The 14,751-nt window shown below is 39.1% G+C and overlaps 1 protein-coding gene across 2 annotated transcripts in view; it reads left to right on the top strand.

Moving 5' to 3' along the window:
• The window catches only part of LOC138761507 (breakpoint cluster region protein), a 294,540-nt gene that overhangs the window by 25,014 nt on the left and 254,775 nt on the right, over positions 1 to 14,751 (top strand). The gene's annotated exons all lie outside the window — the stretch shown is intronic.

A 14,751-nucleotide genomic window follows, 5' to 3' on the forward strand; every position in this document is an offset into this window, starting at 1 on the left:
AGGTTGCCCTCATCCCCTCTAAATTTCTTTCCCCTCACCCTGTCAATGTCTTGTAGTTTCATTCACCGTTGTAGTGACATCAGTTCTGATATTGGGAAAATTCTAGTTTTGACCTGAAAATTTGTTGTTTTGCTGTTCAATCATGTAATACAATCCAGAATGATATTTCTGGAAACCAATCTTTTTTTTTTTGAAGACTTTATTAAAAATTTTATAACATGAATACAATAAAGAATTACATTTAAAGAAAAATAGAATTTTTTTTTAAAAAAGGTATGATTACAATATTACATCAGAAAACTACACAAAATACTCCCCCATTAATTGTAACACAATATTAATAGTCTAACTTAAAATTAGTCCAACCCTCCCCCCCCAAAATAAAGAGTGAAGAGTTAATAAAATTGACAATATTATATATGAAAAAAAATACCCACTAACAAAAAAAGAGATAAAACTTAACCTAAAAAATTCTAAAAACAACAACAAAAAAAATTGTCAATACTAAAATATCACACTTAAACATATATTTAAATCAAACTTAAATGCATATAATTAGCAAGCGGAGTCCACTTTAACTTATAAAAAGACATCTTATCCTGAATTGAAAAAGATATCCTTTCCATAGTCAAACAAAATTTCATTTCCAAATACCACTTATCTAAAGTTAGTATATTTCTATCTTTCCAAGTAAGTGCTATACATTTCTTAGCCACAACTTTTTTTCTTTGGCTTGGCTTCGCGGACGAAGATTTATGGAGGGGGTAAAAAGTCCACGTCAGCTGCAGGCTCGTTTGTGGCTGACCAGTCCGATGCGGGACAGGCAGACACGATTGCAGCGGTTGCAAGGGAAAATTGGTGGGTTGGGTGTTGGGTTTTTCCTCCTTTGCCTTTTGTCAGTGAGGTGGGCTCTGCGGTCTTCTTCAAAGGAGGCTGCTGCCCGCCAAACTGTGAGGCGCCAAGATGCACGGTTTGAGGCGTTATCAGCCCACTGGCGGTGGTCAATGTGGCAGGCACCAAGAGATTTCTTTAGGCAGTCCTTGTACCTTTTCTTTGGTGCACCTCTGTCACGGTGGCCAGTGGAGAGCTCGCCATATAATACGATCTTGGGAAGGCGATGGTCCTCCATTCTGGAGACGTGACCCATCCAGCGCAGCTGGATCTTCAGCAGCGTGGACTCGATGCTGTCGACCTCTGCCATCTCGAGTACCTCGACGTTAGGGGTGTGAGCGCTCCAATGGATGTTGAGGATGGAGCGGAGACAACGCTGATGGAAGCGTTCTAGGAGCCGTAGGTGGTGCCGGTAGAGGACCCATGATTCGGAGCCGAACAGGAGTGTGGGTATGACAACGGCTCTGTATACGCTTATCTTTGTGAGGTTTTTCAGTTGGTTGTTTTTCCAGACTCTTTTGTGTAGTCTTCCAAAGGCGCTATTTGCCTTGGCGAGTCTGTTGTCTATCTCATTGTCGATCCTTGCATCTGATGAAATGGTGCAGCCACAACTAAAGCTAAATAAATAAATGAAATCTGATAATCCTCTAAACCTAAATCGATTAATGATTGCATGTTCCCTAATAAAAATATATCGGGATCTAATACAAGATGGATATTATATAAACTGTTAAAAATAGATTGAATACCTTTCCAAAACTGTTGCAATTGATCACAAAGCCAAACAGAATGCAAAAAAAGTATTGGCCGTCTGATCACATCGAAAACAAGAATCCAACTTACTAAAACCAAATTTTTAAAATTGCTCCGGCGTTAAATATAGCTGATGAATAAAATTATAATTAATCATCGCTAGTCTAGCATTAATTAATTTCCGAATACTATTCTGACAAATTTCCATCCAAGCTTCTTCAGCTATTTTATGTCCTAAATCTTTTTCCCATTTCAACATATCTTTATCCCAGTCTTTTTTACTATCAATTTCTTGTAAAATACAATACAAATCAGATATATATCCCTTTTTTGGTATTGAAACTACATATTCTTCAAAACTAGATTCAGGCAATAAAATCATATGTCGACCACATAACTGTTTTACAAAAGATCTTAATTGATAATATACAAATATAGAATTTGCTCTAATACCATATTTCCTTTGTAATTCGTCAAAGGAATAAAAACAACCCTCAAAAAAACAATCAGATAAATTTTTTATTCCCTTTTCCCATTGTTTCAAAGTGGCATTGGAGACCGTAAAAGGAACAAGTTGATTATTATATAATGGCAATCTTCCAGAATATATATTTTTAAGTTACAATTTTTTAAGTTTACTTGTCCATAAATTTAATAAATGTTTCAATATTGGCACATCATAAGTTCGTAATAAATTTTTATTCCATTGAAACAAAAACTCATGAGGAAATTTTTCTAAAATAACCGCCATTTCTGTCTTTACCCAACTAGGTGGGTCATCCATATTCATTATTGCACTAAGAAATTTGAATTGAGCAGCTTCATAATAATGCTGAAAATTCGGTAATCTTAAACCTCCAAATTGAAAATCCCACATCAATTTTCTCATTGCTACTCTCGGAAATTTTCCCTTCCATAAGAATTCTCTAATTGCTTTATATAAATCCTTTAAAAAACTTTAAAAAAAATTAAATAAGGAATTGATTGAAACAAATATTGTATTCTAGGAAAAATATTCATTTTTATGGTATTAATCCTCCCTAGTACACCCAAAGGTAGATCCCTCCACCTAATCAAATCTAATTTAATCCTTTTTATTAAAGGAAAATAATTAATTGAATATAATTCTTGAAATTCCGTATTAACATTAATTCCTAAATATTTAATTTGTGTAGTCCACTTCAAATTTGTAATATTTTTATATACTGAATAATCACCTTTACAAATTGGTAAAATTTCACTTTTAGCCCAATTTACTTTGTAACCAGATAATGGCCATAAATTTCGAAACATTCTTGAATTACAGGTAAAGAAATATCCGGATCCACCAAATATAATAAAACATCATCAGCAAATAAATTAATCTTATATTCCTCATTCAGAACTCTCATACCTTTAACATTTTCATTTTGACGTATTAATTGTGCTAAAGGTTCAATAACTATAGCAAATAAAGCAGGTGACAACGGACATCCTTGTCTAGTAGATCTTGTCAAACTAAAAGATTCTTAAATTTGGCCATTAACAGCAATTCTAGCCTTTGGGCTATTATATAAAGCCTTTATCAACCCAATAAATGAAGAACCAAAACAAAATTTCTCAAGTACTTTGAACAGAAACTTCCATTCCACTCTATCAAAAGCTTTTTCTACATCCAATGAAACCACTATTGGATAATTCAACTGAAATTTAGATTTATTTATCAAGGTTATTAACCGTAAAATATTATCTGACGCATACCTGTTTTTTATAAATCCCGTTTGCTCACCGTATAATTTAGGCAGATATTGAGCTAATCTATTAGCTATAATTTTAGCTACAATTTTATAATCTACATTTAACAACGAAATTGGTCTATAAGAAGAAACCTGTAAAGGGTCTTTATCTTTTTTTGGTATAACCGAAATTATTGCATTAGAACAAGACTCAGGTAATTGAAAAGTATTGTAAGTTTGTTGTAATACATCCTTATAAATAGAAGATACATCAGCATAAAAAACTTTTATAAAACTCTATCTTCTGGAAACCAATCTTGATATAATTTGCTTTTGGAATTCTCTGAAAGTCAGAACTAATGTGACAGTTGTGATCTGTTACTTTTAATTGAGATTTTCTGGCTGGGAAGTTGTTTTGTGTAGTAAATTTGTGAAGGAAAGGAGTAGTCAAAATGTGTTCAAAAAAAGGCGGCGCAGTTAGCGTAGCAGTTAGTGCAATGCTGTAACTACTCTAGCGACCTGGTTTTGAATCCGATGCTGTCTGTAAGGAGTCTGTACATTCTCCGTGTCTGCATGGGTTTCTCCTTGGTGCACTTGTTTCCTTCCACCCTTCAAATTGTTCAGGGGCTGTAGGTTGATTGGGGTATTTGGGCGGTACAGAGTCGTGGGCTAGAATGTGATCTATGTCTAAATTATAAAATAATTAAATGTCCCAACACCATCTCCTTCTTAACTTCAACATACTAGGTGGACTTCACATTTGTCAAGGTCCCTTTCTATGGTGAACACCAAGGCAAAGTATTCATCAAAGACATCCCCTTTGTCCTCCTCCTCCTTTTTGCACAGTTCCTGATTTGTCCTGGAGCAATCTGACCATCGCTGTAGTCATTCTATTCTATATCAATAATCCTACTTGCCAGGGCCTCCTTGTGTTTCCTCTCCTCAGTCCCTTCTGAAGTTCCATCCTGGCTACCATCTACAGTAACTGAAGAGTCCTACTTTTTGGTTCCTAAATCTTGCGTATGATTTCTTCTTTCTCTTAACCAAATGCTCCATTTGAATTTGTGAAAGTAATTATTTGATAATTGTATTTTAAAAATCCAATAATGGATTCTTGAAAGAGGGTACAGTAAAAGGTATCTTTGATTGAAATAAGCATTTCACTTTTATCTATTTTTTGCATTTGATTCAAATTGTAATTCAAATTGTATTTGTAGATTTTAGTTGTATTTTGAAATCACCTTTTGGTGGTTGTCAGTTACTTGTCTATTTACAACCTTGACTGAGCAAAACTTACCTGTATTGCCATAAGAAAGCACATTTAGATCCAAGAGTTGACAATATTTAGTCAATAGACAATAGGTGCTGGAGTAGGCAAATTGGCCCTTCGAGCCAGCACTGCCATTTATCGGATCATGGCTGATCTTTCCCTTTCAGTAACCAATCCCAACCTTATCCCCATAACCCTAAACTCCCCTGCCCACAAGAGCCTTATCCAACTCTCTTAAATCTATCCAACGAATCCACCCCCACTACCCTCTGGCAATGTATTCCACAGACCCACAACTCTCTGGGTAAAAAAAATTCTCCTCATTTCTGTGGTAAATGGCCTTCCCTGTATTCTTAAACTATGCCCTCTAGTCCTAGTCTCACCCATCATTGGGAACATGTGCTCTGATTTTACCATGTCAAGCCTATCAATAATTCTATGTACCTCAATTTGTCTCCCCTCATCCTTCTAAACTCCATCACATATAATCCAAGTCTTTTTAACCTATCCGCATATGACAATCCTGCCATCCCTTGTAAACCTGCACTGCACTCCCTCTATATCAAGTATGTCCTTTCTTAAATATGGGGACTAGAACTGGGCACAATACTCCAGATGAGGTCTCACCAGGGCCCTGTACAACTGCAGGAGGGCTTCTCTAGTCCTATTCTCCAATCCCCTCTTTATGAAAGACAACATACTGTTTGCCTTCTTCACCACTTGCTGAACCTGCATGCTAGTTTTCAATGACTGGTGAACAAGTACGACCAGATCTCTTTGCATTACCCCACTCCCCAGCTTAACTCCATTTAAATAATATTCTGCTCTCGTGTTTCTGCCTCCAAAATGGACAACCTCGCATTTACTCACATTAAACTTCATCTGCCATTTTTCCACCCACTCCCCTAACCTGTCCAAGTCCCTCTGCAATTTCCTGACATCCTCTCTTTACACTACCACCCAGTTTAGCGTCATCTGCAAATTTGCATATGTAGTTATTTATCCCCTCATCCAACTGAGGACCCAACACCGACCCTTGCGGGACCCACTCGTCACATCCTGCCATCCAGAAAATGACCCGTTTATCCCAACCCTTTGTTTCTTATTTCTCAACCAATTATCTATCCATGACAGCACCCTACCCCGATACCATCCTCCTTGATTTGCAAACTAGCCTCCTGTGTGGGACTTTATCGAAGGCTTTCTAAAAGCACAAGTACAGCACATCCACTGGTTCTCCCAAGTCCACCCTCCTTGTTGTGTCCTCGAAAAATTCCAGGAGATTTAGTCAAGGAAGATTTTCCTTTAACCCATGCTGACTAGCACCTATACTATCATTGCTTCCTAAATGTTCTGCAATTTCTCCTTTAATGATCGATTCCAATATCTTCCCCACCACTGACGTCAGGCTGACCGGTCTATAATTTCCCATATTCTCTCTCTCTCTCTCTCTCTCCCTCCCTTCTTAAAAAATGGTACAACATCAGCCATTCTCCAATCTGCAGGCACCCCCAGAATCTAAAGAACTTTGGAAAATGTCAACCAGTGCTTCCACAATTTCCAGAGCAGGCCCAGGGGACTTGTCAGGCCTCAGTTCTAACAATTTGCTCTCAACCACCTGCTTCTGGATCTGAATATCCATCAAATTCTCTGTTTCCTTCAGTAATTTCACCAAGTCCCAAGATACTGCTTGACCCCTATTCTGATCATAACCTATATCCTCATTGGTGAAAATGGGTGCAAAGTATTTGTTAAATTCCTCAGCCCATTTTCCCCATTGATAATTTCTCCTTTCTCTGTTTTCAAGGGCCCAATTTTGGCCCTAACTAATTTCTTCCTTTTAACATATCTGAAGAAGCTTTTATAATACTTGTCAATTTGCCCTTGTATTTCATTTTCCCCTTCTGAATGACTTTCTTTGTTTCTCTCTGTTGGTTTTTAAAGGCCTCCCAATCCTCTAACCTCCCACTCTGCTTTGCCATCTTATACTTATTTCTTTTGGACCTGATACTGCACTTGATTTTCTTTGTCAGCCACGGCTGCCATTTTCTTTTCAAAGAGCCTTTCCTCCTCTTTGGGATGAATCTATTCTGAATCCTGTGAAAAATGTCTAGAAATTTTTGCCCAGTTGTCCTCCCAGCTAGAAAATCCTTCCATTTTACTTTAGCTAGCCCTCCCTCATTGCAGTATATCCACCCTTATTTAGCTGTAGCACTAATGTTTCTGACTTCCTTCTCCTCCCTTTCCATTTGCAGATTAAAAGTAATCATATTATGGTCACTATTACCTAATGGCACCCCTACCTCAAGGTCCCTTATTAACTCCATGTTGTGACACAGTATCAAGTCCAGAATAGACTTCCCCCTGGTATGTTCCGTCACAAGCTGCTCCAAGAATGCATCTCTGAGACATTCAATAAATTAATTCTCTAGCTTTCCCACACCTACTTGATTTTCCCAGTCCACTTGCAAGTTGAAGTCACCCATAACTACTGTATCACTACCACTCTGACATGCCATTTTTAATTCTTTTATTTATACTGATTCCCACATCAGAGCCACTGTTTGGAGGTTTGTGTATGACCTCCATTATGATTCTTTTGCCTTTACAATTTCTCAACTCTATCCAAACAGACTCTACTCCACCTGATTCAGTGTCTTTCCTTTCCATCGCCTGAATTTCATTCTTCACCAACAGAGCCACTCCACCTCCTCTACCTAACTTTGTCTTTTTGATAAGACTTATATCCTGGAACATTAATTCCCCAATCCTGTCCCTCCTGTAGCCATGTCTCCGTAGCTCCGATAACATCATAGTCTCCACTGTCCATTTGCGCCTCAAGCTCATCCATTTTAATCCTTGTACTCCATGCATTCATATACAATACCTTGAAACTGTACCACCCTGCTCTCTCCAATTTGCTACCTGACACCCTCTCTGAAACTCGCCTATTCCTCTTTGCTCCCTCCAGCTTTGAGATTTCACAGACTATTGGAACTACCCCGATGTTCTCCTTCCAATCCATTTCCCTATCAGTCTGGTTCCTCTCCCCCTGCCAATTCAGTTTAAATCCCAGCCAACAGTATTATTAAACCTTGTTGCAACTATATTTGCCCCCTTTGGATTTAGGTGCAACCCATCCTTCCTGTAGAGGTCATGTCTCCCCCAGAAGAGATCCCAATGATCCATGAACCTGAAACCTTGCACCCTGCACCAATCTTCCAGCCATACATTTAACTTTCTGAATTTTTTTTTCATTTTTGATCTTGGAGGTCCTGCTTTTTAATCTCCATCCTAGCTCACGGTACTCCCTCTTCAGGATCTCCTCTTAATTTGTCAATGTCATTGATACCCACGTGTACCAGGATGTCTGGCTGCTCTCACATTCCTCTCAGAATACCATGAACCTTGACCGAGATATCCCGCACTCTGGCTCTCCTGGAAGGCAACATAGCATGGGGGAATACTTGTCGGGTCCACAGAACCTTCTATCTGTTCCCCTGATGATGGAGTCTCTAATGACCACTTTGTCCCTCTTCCATTTTGCACAGCTGGCTCCCTTGATCCAATCTCAGACTGGCCATCTTCCCCAACATCATCCAAAATAATATATTTGTTGCTAAGAGGAGTAGCCACTGGCGTGTTCTCCACTGACCGAGCAACCTTCCTCCCACCTTTGACAGTCGTCCACTTACCTGACTCCCCCAATCTGGGGATAACCACCTGCTTGAAAGTCATGTCAATAACTTCCTGAATTTCCCTAATAAGCCTCAGATCATCAAGATCTTTTTGAGATGTGAATTTGGGTAAAGTATTGGATTGGCTGGCATGTTTATCTGGCACAGATCTGGATATGAATCCATTACTTTATAAATCAAGGATAACAAAATAAATTGGAATACTTGCACTGTTTTATGATTAAAAATGCTTGGTTCACGCTATTTGCTCTTATTTAACAGTGAATTTTATTTTAGGTAGGTTTAAATTTTGACCTTCAGCTCAGTTTCAGGCCATTTTGGTCCACAAGTCCGTGCAGCCCAATTTGTACCCAATTAACCTACACCCTTGGTACATTTCAAACAGTGGGAGGAAACTGGAGCCCCGGGGGGGGGGGGGGGGGTGGGGGTTTAACCTACAAAGACACGGGGAGAACATACAAACTCCTTACAGACAGCACAGGATTCGAACCCCGATCCTGAGTGGTGGCGCTGTAATGATGTTGCGCTAACCACTACGCCAACCGTGCCGCTCCCATTTTTTTCTTTGTTTACATTTCTCTCCTTGGTATACTTATTTGTTAGAGTACAGTTTACAGTTGCCGATAAATAAAAATTCTGCCTGGCCTGCAGGTAAAGAATCTCAGTGTAGTATGTGATGTCAAGTTGATTTTTTTTCAGTTGGCTGACCAGAGTATTCCTGTACTGGGCAACCATGTTTAACATGGGAGTAACACAAGACAGTGGTTCTAAATTTGGTTGGCCATGTCTGTCTTTTGAATTTGTAAAATTCCAGAATCTATTATTTTGGGCATTGTTTTCACTTTTTACCTTGCACATCAGACTTGAAAAAGTCTTTGTCGTCTGGACTTCCAGATAAAATGGTTTGTGCTGTGTGAGAGATGGGCATGTACCAGTTAGCGTTTTTCAACCCCGTTTAATTATTGTTGCATAATGCTTTAATGTAATGTATTCTATAAATGAGCAGGATAACCCACTGAGAATTTGGGAACAGAGAGGGGGAAGCTGGTTTAAATCATTAATGCTCTATATCCTGTACTTCTGCTTTCTCTCTAACTGTTCTCAGCTGGGGTAAGGATAATGATCCCCTTTTCTTCACTTTGCGTGCGGCCAAGGTTTACATTTGTTAATTTTTGGTTGCCTTCAAAGAGATTTTGCAACCAGATGTATCTTCCACTCCCCTTGCTTAGCAAGATTTCAAAAGCACTATTTCCCCCTTTATCTCCCTAATTCACTTTTCCATTCCCACCAATGAACTCCCCTTCTCATGACAATTCCAATGCAATCACCACCCCTGCCACCCAGGGACCCAGGTATTGTTTCAGGTGAAGCAGCAATTCTCTTGTACTACCAACCTAGTGTTCTGCAGTTGGTGCTCATGATGCAGCCTCTTCTGTATTGGAGGATCCAAATTGGAGGATTTGGTGACTGCTTTACAGAACATTCTTCTTGTATCTACAAGGGCATCTGCATTTTCTAAGCTTTTATTTTTCTGTAATTTTAAGACTTCATCCCAATCCCACGAAGATACTGACTTTGCCCTGCTGGACTTGATATAAATTCATCAGTTCCAGTTAGTCTTTCTGTATTGCAACTGGCCTGATCCATGCCATCTACCTGTGAACTAGTATCAATTTTTCTCAAACAGATGTTGCTTGATCTGCTGAGTATTTCCAGTGTTTCTTTTATTTCAGAATGCTGTGTTGTGCATCTCTCAGTTCTGGATTGTTTCTCTTTAACCCTTATTCCTCTTCCTTTAGACAAATCAGTGATGATCAGCAAACATTTGTCATCTTTCTGAGATATCACTAACATTATTTGTATCATCTGAATGATCTTGGCCTCCATCCTTCCACATAAATTCTGTTTGTTCTCTCTGCCTGTAGACCTGTCTGTAGCTTTGTTTCCTCATCGTCATTGAACTGTACAGCATGGGCTCAGACCCTTCCTTCCAGCTCATCCCTGCCAACTGAGGGGTTCCGGAGTTGGTTCTATTTGCCTGCATTTGGGCTATATCCTTCTCAATCTTTCCTGCAGATCCAAATGTCCTTTCAATGTTGTAATTATACCCACCTTTACCACTTCCTCTGGCAGCTCTTTCCATATATCCACTACTCTGTCCCTTCCCTCTTTATTCACCAAGCCATCCCTCCTCCCCTTGCTTGCTGCTGTCCCATCCCTCCCTTCTTCACCTATTATCTCGTGCTTTTGCAACCACACCACACCCCCCCCCCCCCACCCTTACCCTTTTATTTGGACACCTGCCCATATTTTTCCATACCTTGAAGAGCTCAAGCCGAAACATCAGTTGTGTAGTTTTATCTTTGCTATTAAAGGACACTGACTTGCAGAGTTTGTGTTTTTAACTTTTATCTCCAATTTCCCCTCTCACCTTAAAGCTACGCCAATTAATTTTAGATATCCCTGCTCTGGAGGGAAACTCACAATCCATCATCTTATCTGTCCTTTACAAAGGTACCTCCTTCCCCCACCTTTGCTCGAGGGGTAAACACACTCCATCATCTCGTCTGTCCTTTACAAAGGTACCTCCTCCCCCACCTTTGCTCGAGGGGGTAAACTCACAATCCATCCTCTCGTCTGTCCTTTACAAAGGCACCTCCTCCCCCGCCTTTGCTCGAGGGGTAAACTCACAATCCATCATCTCGTCTGTCCTTTATAAAAGTACCTACTCCCCCACCTTTGCTCGAGGGGGAAACTCACAATCCCTCATCTCGTCTGTCCTTTACAAAGGTACCTCCTCCCCCACCTTTGCTCGAGGGGGTAAACTCACAATCCATCATCTCATCAGTCCTTCACAAAGATACCTCCTCCCCCACCTTTGCTCGAGGGGTAAACTCACAATCCATCATCTCGTCTGTCCTTTATAAAAGTACCTCTTCCCCCACCTTTGCTCGAGGGGGAAACTCAATCCTTCATCTCGTCTGTCTTTTATAAAGGTACCTCTTCACCTTTGCTTTTTTTTTTAATTTTTTTTTATTTTTCACACTATAAACCATATTGACCAAGATACATAGACATTTTTTCTCTTGAATATGTAGTGTAATTTTCTCCCCCTTTTTCCCCCCTCCCTTCCCTCCCTCCCTCACCCCCTTTTCCCATTTATTTGAAGTTCAATCTATAAGATACATTAAACCCATTAAACATTTAATAAAAATAAACAAGAAATTTTACTGAGTCAGTTCTTTTTGTTGTCTTCTCCTTCTGTCATTTTAGGTGGTGTAAGTCTATGGTAGGATTTCTCTATTGTATTTCATGTATGGCTCCCATATTTGTTCGAATATTGTGATGTTATTTCTTGTTATTTTTTCTAATGGAATACATTTATTCATTTCTATATACCATTGTTGTATTCTCAAATTATCTTCTAATTTCCAGGTTGACATAATGCATTTTTTTGCTACAGCTAGGGCTATTATAACAAATTTTTTTTGTGCTCCATCCAAATCGAGTCCAAATTCTTTATTTCTTGTATTACTTAGGAGGAAGGTCTCTGGGTTTTTTGGTATATTGCTTTTTGTGATTTTATTTAATATCTGGTTTAGATCTTCCCAAAATTTTTTCACTTTCTCACATGTCCAAATTGCATGAATTGTTGTTCCCGTTTGCTTTTTACAGCGAAAACATCTGTCTGATACTGTTGGGTCCCATTTATTTAACTTTTGAGGTGTGATGTATAGCCTGTGTATCCAGTTATATTGTGTCATGCATAACGTCGTGTTTATAGTATTTCTCATAGTTCCGGAGCATAGCTTTTCCCATGTTTCATTCTTTATCTTTGTGTTTAGATCTTGTTCCCATTTTTGTTTAGGTTTACCATTTGTTTCCTCATTCTCCTTTTCTTGCAGTTTGATGTACATATTTGTTATAAATTTTTAAATTATCATTGTGTCTGTAATCATATATTCAAAATTGCTTCCTTCTGGTAACCTCAGACTGTTTCCCAATTTGTCCTTCAAGTAGGTTTTCAGTTGGTGGTATGCAAACATTGTATTGTGAGTTATATTATATTTATCCTTCATTTGTTCAAAGGATAATAATTTATTTCCCGAAAAACAATTTTCTATTCTTTTGATCCCTTTTCTCTCCCATTCTCTGAAGGAAAGGTTATCTATTGTGAAAAGGATTAGTTGATTTTGCGTCAATATTAGTTTTGGTAGTTGGTAATTTGTTTTATTCCTTTCTACGTTCCCCCACCTTTGCTTGAGGGGGAAACTCACAATCTATCATCTCGTCTGTCCTTTATAAACGTACCTCCTTCCCCACCTTTACTCGAGGGGGAAACTCACAATCCATCATCTTGTCTGTCCTTTACAAAGGTACCTCCTTCCCCCACCTTTGCTCGACGGGGAAACTCACAATGCATCATCTAGTCTGTCCTGTGTAAAGGTACCTTCTCCCCCACCTTTGCTCGAGAGGAAAACTCACAATCCATCATCTCATCTGTCCTGTATAAAGGTACCTTCTACCCCACCTTTGCTTGAGGGAGAAAAAACTCCCAGCTTATCTAGTCTCTCCCAATAACTCAAGCAGCAACATCCTCATGAAACTTTTCTTCACACTCTCTAGCTTAATCACATCCTTTCTCTATGATGACCAGAATGACATCCAACATTCTCAGTACAGATTCACCAATGTTTTCTCTTTTTTCTCTCCTTTTAATGAGGCGTGAGCTCTTGTTTCTCTTACCATAGATTCTGCAACTGATTACACCCAATTGACCTACAACTCCAGTACATTTTTGAAAGGTGGGAGGAAACCGGAGCCCCTTGGGGAAAAAACCACGCAGACATGGGGAGAACATAAAAATCCCTAACAGACAGCGCAGGATTCAAACCCCAGTCCCGATCGCTAGCAATGTAAAGGCATTGCGGTAACTGCTACATCAACGATGCCTCTCTTTATCTCCTGCATTTTACTTTAGATAAATACTATTCTTTGAAAAGCTAATAGGAATAGTGCTACACAAAATTGAAAGTAAGTAAAGGGATAGATCATAGAGATGGTGCTTTTCCAAGGACTTGAATTAAAAATGATGCTTTTTTTCCAAGTGTGTGGATGTTTTGAATCATATCATACTTTGTTATTTTGTGTGTGCATGTTTAGAAGCATATTATACTTTGCTATTGTGGGCCTCCAGAAAAGATCAGAAGGACTCCTGGTGTTGATTCCTTCGTTTCTGTGGTGTGAGTGGGTGGCCTTCTGACACCACTCTGGTGTTGAGCACCTCCCTTTGGCTCTCCAGCTTGGCCTAATTGAATCATGTTTTTGAGTGTACAGGATGTAACTTGAGCTTTGAGGCTTTTTTAACATGGAATATTGGCACTGCATTTGTAGAATACTGCATACCTTTAACTTGGGTCATTTTAAACTCTGTACTCAGCTAGCTTTGGCAGTTGCATTTTGTTTTCAAGCGTTATTCGGAATCGGTAAATTTAATTTGGGTACTGATCATTTTTTCCAAAGGAAAATAGTCATTCAAGGACTACACTGTTAAACATCTGCTAAGATTTAAAAAAGAACTATTTTTGCAGCCGACATCTAAAGCAAGGATCTAAAAACATTTATGTGGTAAATCACAACTTTGCAATATCATATATTGGTGTCAAAGGACCTTAAAGTTAGAGAAAATGTATCTTTTCTAATAAAATACCATTAAAAATAAAATCATTGTAGAGGTTCCGAGAGCTTTCATAATTTTTCCAAAAATGAAATACCGTTTCAAAATTTACAATAAAATAATTAGCTTTTGGTCTGTCCATGTTTGATCCTGTGTTAATAAAAACATGGATGAATAACTTATCACACCAATTGAGGCCCTCTTCAATTTTAATATATAAATACATATTATTAGTAGCATCGAGGCAGTCCAAGATATATGCATGTGCAAATATACATCAGTGCAAGATACAGTGGAATTCTGATTTAATACTGACAAATAAATAGCATTGTTGCGGCCCACTAACCAGGACGTGACCTGGAACACAAGATGGCTGACGAATGTGGCGACCGCGTAGACCTTGCAGGGGCCAACAACCTTCGTCCCAGGTGATCACCTGCACAGCAGGAAACAACAAGTAATGACAGGAACGCCACCCAATCAGAGGCCAGTGCTGCCGTGATGTCATTCCTGTTGTCAGCAGCAGGGATAGAATACAAGCAGAGCTGCCAGTGCAGTAAATCAGTCTTCAAATTCGACTCCATGGGTCCATGTCATTCTTTCCACACTTCACAGCAGCATGCACGCTACATTTGTGGCAGTAGGACCCAGAGATGATGGACCAAGTGGCTCTTCATGTGGTTTCATTGAAGCTGCCAACTTTATGGGCTTCGCAGCCACAAGTGGTTCAAGCAGGCCGAGACCCAG

This window comes from Narcine bancroftii, chromosome 4 (genome assembly GCF_036971445.1).
Source record: "Narcine bancroftii isolate sNarBan1 chromosome 4, sNarBan1.hap1, whole genome shotgun sequence".
In the NCBI taxonomy this organism is placed as follows: Eukaryota; Metazoa; Chordata; class Chondrichthyes; order Torpediniformes; family Narcinidae; genus Narcine; species Narcine bancroftii.